General features: G+C 34.1%; 1 pseudogene; it reads right to left on the bottom strand.

Moving 5' to 3' along the window:
* Nucleotides 1-3,965: 3,965 nt before the first annotated feature.
* Nucleotides 3,966-4,385, bottom strand: LOC146995959 (DNA oxidative demethylase ALKBH2 pseudogene; annotated as a pseudogene).
* Nucleotides 4,386-8,334: the final 3,949 nt, after the last annotated feature.

Here is an 8,334-nt window from a genome sequence, read left to right as displayed (position 1 = left end):
ACCCCCTTTTTAAATCCAAATTGAAAGTCGCTGATCACTTTATTTTCAGTTAGAAAATAATTTAGTCTGTTCAATATTAATATTTCAAAGAGTTTATTTTAAGAAGAAAGAAGACTCACTGGTCTATAAGAAGACAAAATAGCAGGATCTTTACCTTTTTTGCCAAATAAAACTATTTCGGCAATTTTCATCTGCCGTGGAAATAAAGCCAATTTCCAACATGCTCGATATAAATATAACAACAATTGGGGGAATTCTTTGAAAAGTATCTTTATGATAATATTATCAAGGCCGTCTGGTCCGGGGGCCTTCTTAGACGGTAGAGAACGAATTGTATTTTCTAACTCCTCAAGCTCCAGGAGGGCAGAGTCACTTAAAGTAGAATTCCAAGTTTGATTTTTAAATTTTTCTCGCATTACTTTATGTAAATCCATATCGTCAATCTCCAAATCCAATGGAAATAACTCATCTAAAATTTTTTTATATTTCTCTCCCAGAGAAGTACAGTCCGAAGCTACCTCTACTGGCAGCTGAAGAGGTCGAAATACTCTGTCCACTGCAATCTTTTGAGTGATGCCATAAGGATTTTCAATAGCAGCACAAAATGCCTTCCAAGATTCACTTTTTGTCTTTATAATCAATCTTTTAAAAATTGCTAGTTCCTTCTTATAAGAAATTTTAAGTGAATGCCTTATATTGTCATCCCTTTCTTTTTGCATACGTCTCCTTAAAGCACGAACTTTGTTCCTTTTTATTGTGAGCGAGTCAGACCACCATGATGTAGAGGTTTTAATCCGTACTCTTTTCGACTTATAGAACGCTGTTGCTGCATCCATCAATGAACCAATAAAAAGTCGTAGTTATTTTCTAAATCCTCTCGAGAAGTATTAGATTCAAATAAATTTATAAATTGAGAAATTCGTGGACGAAGTTTCTCAATAAATTTTTTATGTCCACCATATGAAGTTTTAAATCTACGTTTCAAAATTATGTCTTCCGAGATTCCAATTTCAAACAAAATAATTTGATGATCACTAATAGACAAACCTGTCAACACCCTCCAATTTGTAATAGAAATTGCAAAAGGAGATGAAGCTAATGTAATAACAGGCCAACCCTTGGCTCTGACAGTCAAGAATGTTGGCTCTGAATCGGAGGAATTAAGAACACACAGTCTGTTTTCGTGGATAAAATCAAGAACTTTAGCAGCCATATGATCTTCTTGATTTCCACCCCAAAGAGGACTCGTAGCATTAAAATCACCCGCAATAAGCAAATGATCATTATGAATAATATGTGAACAAAGTTCGGTTAAATTGCTATCTAAATCGGCCGTCGGTGGAAAATAAACGTTAGTAATATTAATACTTCTATTGATAAATTGCAAGTGAATTGTCACTGCATCTAAAGTTCTCGCCACAAAAAATGGATTTAGAGGGCCGTTATATATTATCAACGCTTTAAAAGAACCAGAAAAGAATATCTTACTACAGTTTGGTAATCCAATGATCTTGCCATCTTTGACATAAGGTTCTTGTAAGAGAGCAAGCTGTATTTCATTTCTAATCATAAAATCAATAAAATTTAAAGTAGCTGCCCTTGATCTCTGTAAATTTACTTGTGCACAAGTCAGACCCGAGATGCTCTGAGTAACAGGTATGTTCATTGAGCTTGTCACTTCTGAGTGTTGCTGAGGTGAAGAATCTCCTGCCTGTATAGCAGACATTGTGATGAGCTAGCCTGATGTGATGTCTCTTACTTCGTTCCTGCAGAGGCATTGGAGTGAGTACAATTGACGCAATTTGCAATGCTTTCGGAGCACTGAGTAAGGTGGCCCTTCCCGCACTTTGCACAGGCCGGTGGATTTTTGCAAATTAGACTTAAATGACCAAAGGCTTGACAGTGATAACAACGCGTCACTTTATGAAATTCTCGAAAGAAGCACGATGCGAAACCAAGATAGACTCTCTTCAGGTCCTTCAACAATTGTGCCTGTTCTCTAGACACCTCAACAAGCCAGTTGCACGTACCGTCTGTTCTGGATCTGGGTTCTCTTGGAAAAACAAAATTCTTCTCACCTGATGATAAGAGTTCTTGAAAAGCAATTTGTAGTTCCTCAGAAGTGGTATGCTGAGGAACCCCAAAAACTATGAAAGACACTCTTGGTAGTCTTGGAATTCTCAGATCCAAATGTTCCTTCAAATCCGAGTTTTCCAAAATGGCTTTTTTCAATGTCACCAATTGCTCTTCCCCTTTACAACGAACAAGTAACTCTTTGGCTCTTGTTGGACGAACTTGTAAAATATTTACTCCGAGCCTTTGCGGTTTAATATTCTGAACTAATTGCGTCTTAATACTGTTTGGCGATCTACTTGTATCTTTAGCCTTGATAATCAAAACGTGATCCTGTTGAGCTGGAATCTTCCTTACCTGTGAAGGCTTCGAAGTGAGCCTAACAATTTCTGCAGAAGATAACTCCGAATTCACTTTATCAAATTTACCGTCTAAACTATGTGAATGACAAGCCTGTAAATCAGACGCTATTTCCGAATGTGGTAAGACAGTGGCTTGGTCAAGCTGTGTTAACTGATTAAATTTTAACTCAAGTTCCAAAAGTCTTTTTTCCAACAAAGAATTCTTTTCCTCCAATGAAGAGACTCTTTCCTTCAAGCAGACGTTAAAACCTTCCAGGTGAGCTATGTATAATTCACGTTTGTTTGAATGTGATCTGATATTGCTTACAAACTTTTTAAGTTTCGCGGCATCTTTAGTATTTAATTTATGTTTTGCATTGGCATCAACTAAAAATGTTAAGATACCGTCATAGGATTCATTAATAAATGACAGATGGTTCCCAGTTACCTTTTCTGGAGCCAAATCTTGTACAGAGCCAGGAGAAGATTCAAAGACTGAAGAAACTGAATGTGCTGGAGAAAGCGTAACATTAGAATGAGACATTTTATTATAATTCTATAAAATGGGCTTTTCTGCAGAGGGAGTTACTATATAATCATAAAACCCTTAAACATATGACTTAAAAGTGAAACAGAAATAAAAACACTATGAAAAACAAATCGGTAAGCGGAAAAGAACCAATTAAACAAAAATCATTAATTAACAAAAGACTAATTAAAAGTAAGTACGATTTGAATTATTAAATTAACAAAAAGGACCCCAAGGAACATTATAGCACAGAAATGAAAACAATTATCACTTGACTTCAAGTAGTAATATAAGCATGAATTTAACATATAGTCTATGGAGTTTTCCAGGAAAGAACCACAGTCTCAGAACGTTAGTTTGACAAGTTCAAAAACATTACTTCTGTAGAGATTATAATCAGTAACAACATATAAATTTAGAACATATTTTCTATGCGTATGGCAACTTCCGGTTACAGACTCTTAAGAATTTCGAAGAACAGTGGTGTAAGATAGCGTCCTTTTTGTACCATAGTATAAAAATCTTAATTAATTATCCTAATTGTGATAAAACTGTCCAAAAATTTTTTGTAAGTCATAAAATCATAAAAAACATTAATATTTAAAAGAAAATTGCAATTAATTTCACCAAAAGGGCCATTAATTAATTCGAAAACAGTCTCTACCTTAATATCAGTCTATGAAAACACAAAGTACAATGTAAACAAATACAAAACTGAAGATAAATCAGTAAATACTTATCTAAAATACATATGACGCAAATCGATGCAATCCACGGAAGCTGTAGAACATAATTTCTACACCTGTTTGGTACAAAACACGATTCAAAACTTCACAAAACGAAGACTCCATTGCTGGAATCTCGCAACACTAAACCACAACTAAGTATCCAAAATCACCATAACTTTGAAATTTGCAGGTCGAATTTCACAAAATTGGTATCTACTTGATCAGGAACACTTTATGCACACATTTTAAAACATGAAAAATACCGACTGTAGCTATTTCCACCTTTAAAATCAACTATAATTGGAGCACGAAGTTTAACGGCCAACACCATCGACGATCCGACGCCACAGGATGATTACTATCCAGAGATGGTTCATTGTCCTTATGTTGTCCAATGCAAGAATTACCATCTTTGTATCGGTTGATAAGTACAAAATTAAAATTCGCACCACTCAAATGTTCGACTGAAGCCTTGATTTCAAACAGTAGAGGGGTCCACGGTTGACATGAAATACTCATACCCGAAAACGTGTATATAAGTCCTGGATCTCCAAACGCAGCAATTTCCCGAGGAATCGGAAAAGATTTTCCTTTAGCTCGTATTTGAAAACTTTCTTTAGGTAAATAAACAATATCTTTTTCTAACTGTTTTAATACCTCATCGGGTGATTGTAAAACACTTTCACAAAGTTTGATATTAAGACCATTATCCATACTGCACGGCGTAAGGTTAAAAAAAAAAAAAAGTCTAAAGAAAAATAAGCGTGCTATCAACTCAAGAAACTTTTAGAGAACTGCCCTTCGAGATAGAAATCAATTGTACCTCATGTTGGAACTCTTTATTTGGTCTTAACGCGGATAGGCTAATAGGTCATGACGTCAGTTTTTTAAAATAAGCTGATTGGTTAATAGGAATGCAAACTTTTACTTTGGCGGATGCGTACAAAAAGTAGAAAAGGGCGAAAAAGCAAACATCATTTTGTATTTTAAATTTAAAAAAAAAGTGGGAGAGGGAAGGGATATCCATCTCTTTCCTAGCCAAGATAGTAAATTTACTTAATCAAAATTATATAATACAATATTTACCAATTACATCCTATAAACAGAAAAATAAATAAATTAGATAAAAATTTACTCATCTCAGAGAGTGCAATTCTTTCTTCATCAGTCAAGAAAGAAAATAGCTTACCTCATCACAGATGAACTTTAAATGACGTCACAAAAGTTTATCTAGTTGTTATACTATAATTGATCTCTATTGTTAGGAGAAATTTCATAATGACCCCAAGGTAACGTATGGATACCATCTTCCATAATGAACCATTTAGCATCTGAATATGACAAAGCTAGCTTGTTTTGGCACACAGAATAAACGTTATGGTGTTTTGATCTAATCATGTTCATGGTAGCAAACATACACTCTTTCCCAAATAGACAATCTCTATAATTTTGAAAGCCTATTTTTTTATTAACAGTTTGTTTTTTAATTCCTTTTAGTATTTTCACTTCATCAGTCTCATCTTGAATTCTATAACTATGCATTTTTGATTTAAGACCTAAAAACTCAGTCATAAACTTCCCGTGATTTTCATCCTTCATTTTTCCAAGCAATTTCTTATTAAGTCTCGTAATTCCAAAAATATTTTTTTCAGAATAATCTGATGTATCATAAAAATAAATGCTTTCCTTCAAGTCTTCATAATAGTCCTTTGTCCTAATTTCATATATTAAAGAATCTGTGTCAGTATACAGTAGCGTTATATTATCTCCATACTTCTTTATTTGATTATAATGGAAATCATTCATAAGCGTCTTCGACAGATCTAATATTGGCATTCCAATACAAATTGGCTTGTTAAACGTTAATTTTGTTTTCTGCATGTGAAATGCTGCAAGATTAGAGGAGAAAATTGTCCTGTATTTGAAATTTGGAGCAGACACAAGTTTTTCTGCTGTTTTACCATTACTACACAGTTTAATATCTACTCTTTTCCGGATATTCTCAATTGTTTTTCCAAATATTGCGTTGTTCATTAGTTTAAAGAAGTCCTTTTTCAAAACTATTTTAACTTTCGAACGCAGATCTGTATTAAGGTTTATATAAGGTTTCAGCCACTCCGATTGTCCAAATTTTAGAGCTCTGTAAATTTTCTTTAAAACCATACCTAAAGATAGGTATTATTTAAGGGCTCTGAAATGAAGCCCATATCTTACTTTGGGTTCTAAGGTTAAAACCAAACGCTTTTCCGTAGACTCTGGAGGCACGATATTTACAGGTGCTAAAGGAAGATCAGAGTGTGCGTCATGAATATCCTCTGGATAATCTAAATCCACTTCGAGGATGTATCCTTCACTTGAATCATTAGGAATAGAATTAATATCTGTTACAGTACACCACTGGTAATTTTTTAGAGGTAATTTCTAGCTCATGGCCCAACCGTATAAGTTATTTGCATCTAAATATATTAAAAATAGTGATTCTTTTTTATCACCATATTCATACATATATTTATGGTTGGCTCTAGAATAGCGTTTAGAGCATTGAGATATGCCACCTCTTATTCCTTGCTCAATAAAAAGGAGCATGTCATAATCAACAAATAACTCAATTTCGACTTGAGTGCATTTAAGCATTGCATCCCAAGAGAGACCTGGTGCCGTAAAATACCATGCAGGGTCTAGTTCATAAGTTTTCAAACAAAGTGATCTAAATTGTTCAAAAACATCGCATAGTAAGAGTACATCAGTTTTAACGTACAAATCGGAGTATTCTCCCATGTTTTCTATACCGAAAGTATTCCAGACGTTTTTCGCATGTTCGTAGTCGTTTTCTGATATATGTTGCTCATTTAAAAGATTAAAAAATTTTTCTCTTGGTGGTAGAAATTTGTCTTCAAATTTCTTCATATCATCCATATAGTCATATGGGTAAATCCCTTTCCTATGAAGTAAATGAACTTTGTCTTCGTTAAAATTTCTCCTTGTATGTGTAAAAATTTCATGTGCTAAATTATTCACTAACGACTCAAGACTTGCCGGCATAAATCTGAATGTATCAATAAAAGTTAAACTTAGTTTCTCAGTCACTTTCTTGGAAAAAGAAATATATCTTACTTCGTTATTAGGGATTAACCGTATGAGTGCATCGTCAAATGCTAACTCTCTAATGAAAAGATGAGTGTCGTAACCAGAGAGATTATGAAAAAAAAAAAAAAAAAAAAAAAAAAAAAAAAAAAACTGGTATAAAAGTTGGTAGCTAAAAATTGGTATAAAAGTTTTAAATTGCTTGATTGGTGAGCAGGTCCTCTATATTCACCGGTTATATGATCATGATCACAGACTTTAGGATCAGACAGTGGCGTAGCTAGGGTGGGGCAAAGGGAGACATCTGTCCCTGGGCGCAGCATCCAGGGAGCGCCAAATTGATGGTACGAAATTTTAGAATGAAGTGTTTTCCATTCGTGGTGCACAGAGAGGGGCGCAAAATCTTCAGTTGTCCCTGGGCGCTGAAAACCCTAGCTACGCCCCTGGGATCAGAAGCTATAGTAAAACGTTTTTTGCATAAATAACATTTGTCTGCTCTTTTATGTAGTTCTTGTTTCACAGAATCCAAAGGTGTCATCGGCTTTGGGTTGTTACATATATTTTCTATAATTTTCGCTTCTTTTCTCAAGCAATCTAGAAATTTTTTAGGAGCGTCCAAACCTCTGTAAGTTACTGGCGGTTTCTGGAATCGATCATTGTTGCATGCAACATAATAGGAAAAACTTACTGCAATATGTTTTTGTATAACATTCGTAAACGAAGTGCTTTGATTAGGTTGACATGTATCAACCTTTTGAACGATGCATTCAAAATCTGCATAAATAACAAAAGGAATGAGCAAAGAATGCTTAATATTTTTAAAGGTTACCCACTTTTCATCTTTACTTGGCATGACGAGTCTACACGGTTTTTAAGACTACACAATTCCTCATGTCTTGCAAGCGAATTCTCATTGCGAAAGAACAGCAAACAACGTCTACATATAAATTTGCGTCCTTTATTTTTTGAAAGTTGGCCTGATACTAATCTAGAAAGGTTTCTGATTAAACAATAGTGAGCTCTATCTCTCGATTTAAAAAAAAAGTAAATCGATATGTTTTTCTTTAGGATTGTTCGTAATCACTAAAGGATAAACTATTAAATCTTTATTAAATGAATATACGTTGACGCTTACAGCGTTTTGCCTTTCAAATATTTTAACATCTTCTGGCTTAGTAGGAAAGCTGATACCTGAAAAATTATAATAGTTTTTAAAAGGTATGTAATGGCCTACTGTATGGGGATTGTTTACCACGGGATGCAAACCTAAAACCACAGCCCAGCGAAAGCACTCTTTATCAAAATTTCTCACGTTGATAATGGCCTTTTTGCTTTGTAAAGCTTGCGGAAGCTCTAAATAAGTAGAACCTCGTAATAGTACATATTTATTCAGTCTTATCTCTAAGTCAATAAATTCTTTCATGGACCATCCTGAATCCTTTGCTTCTAAGTCTTCACTTTCTTTAATTAACTTATCAATGGCTTCATTAAAAACTACGCTGATATCTGTCGGGAGCAAAATAATTTTATTTTTCGTCTTGAATGCAAAATTTTTTTCAAATATTTCTTCTTTAACTTT

This window comes from Stegodyphus dumicola, chromosome 8 (genome assembly GCF_044657685.1).
Source record: "Stegodyphus dumicola isolate Sdum_Otavi_A_Nest chromosome 8, ASM4465768v1".
NCBI lineage: Eukaryota > Metazoa > Arthropoda > Arachnida > Araneae > Eresidae > Stegodyphus > Stegodyphus dumicola.
The sequence above is the reverse complement of the archived record's forward strand: the minus strand, read 5'-3'. Positions and strand labels throughout refer to the sequence as shown.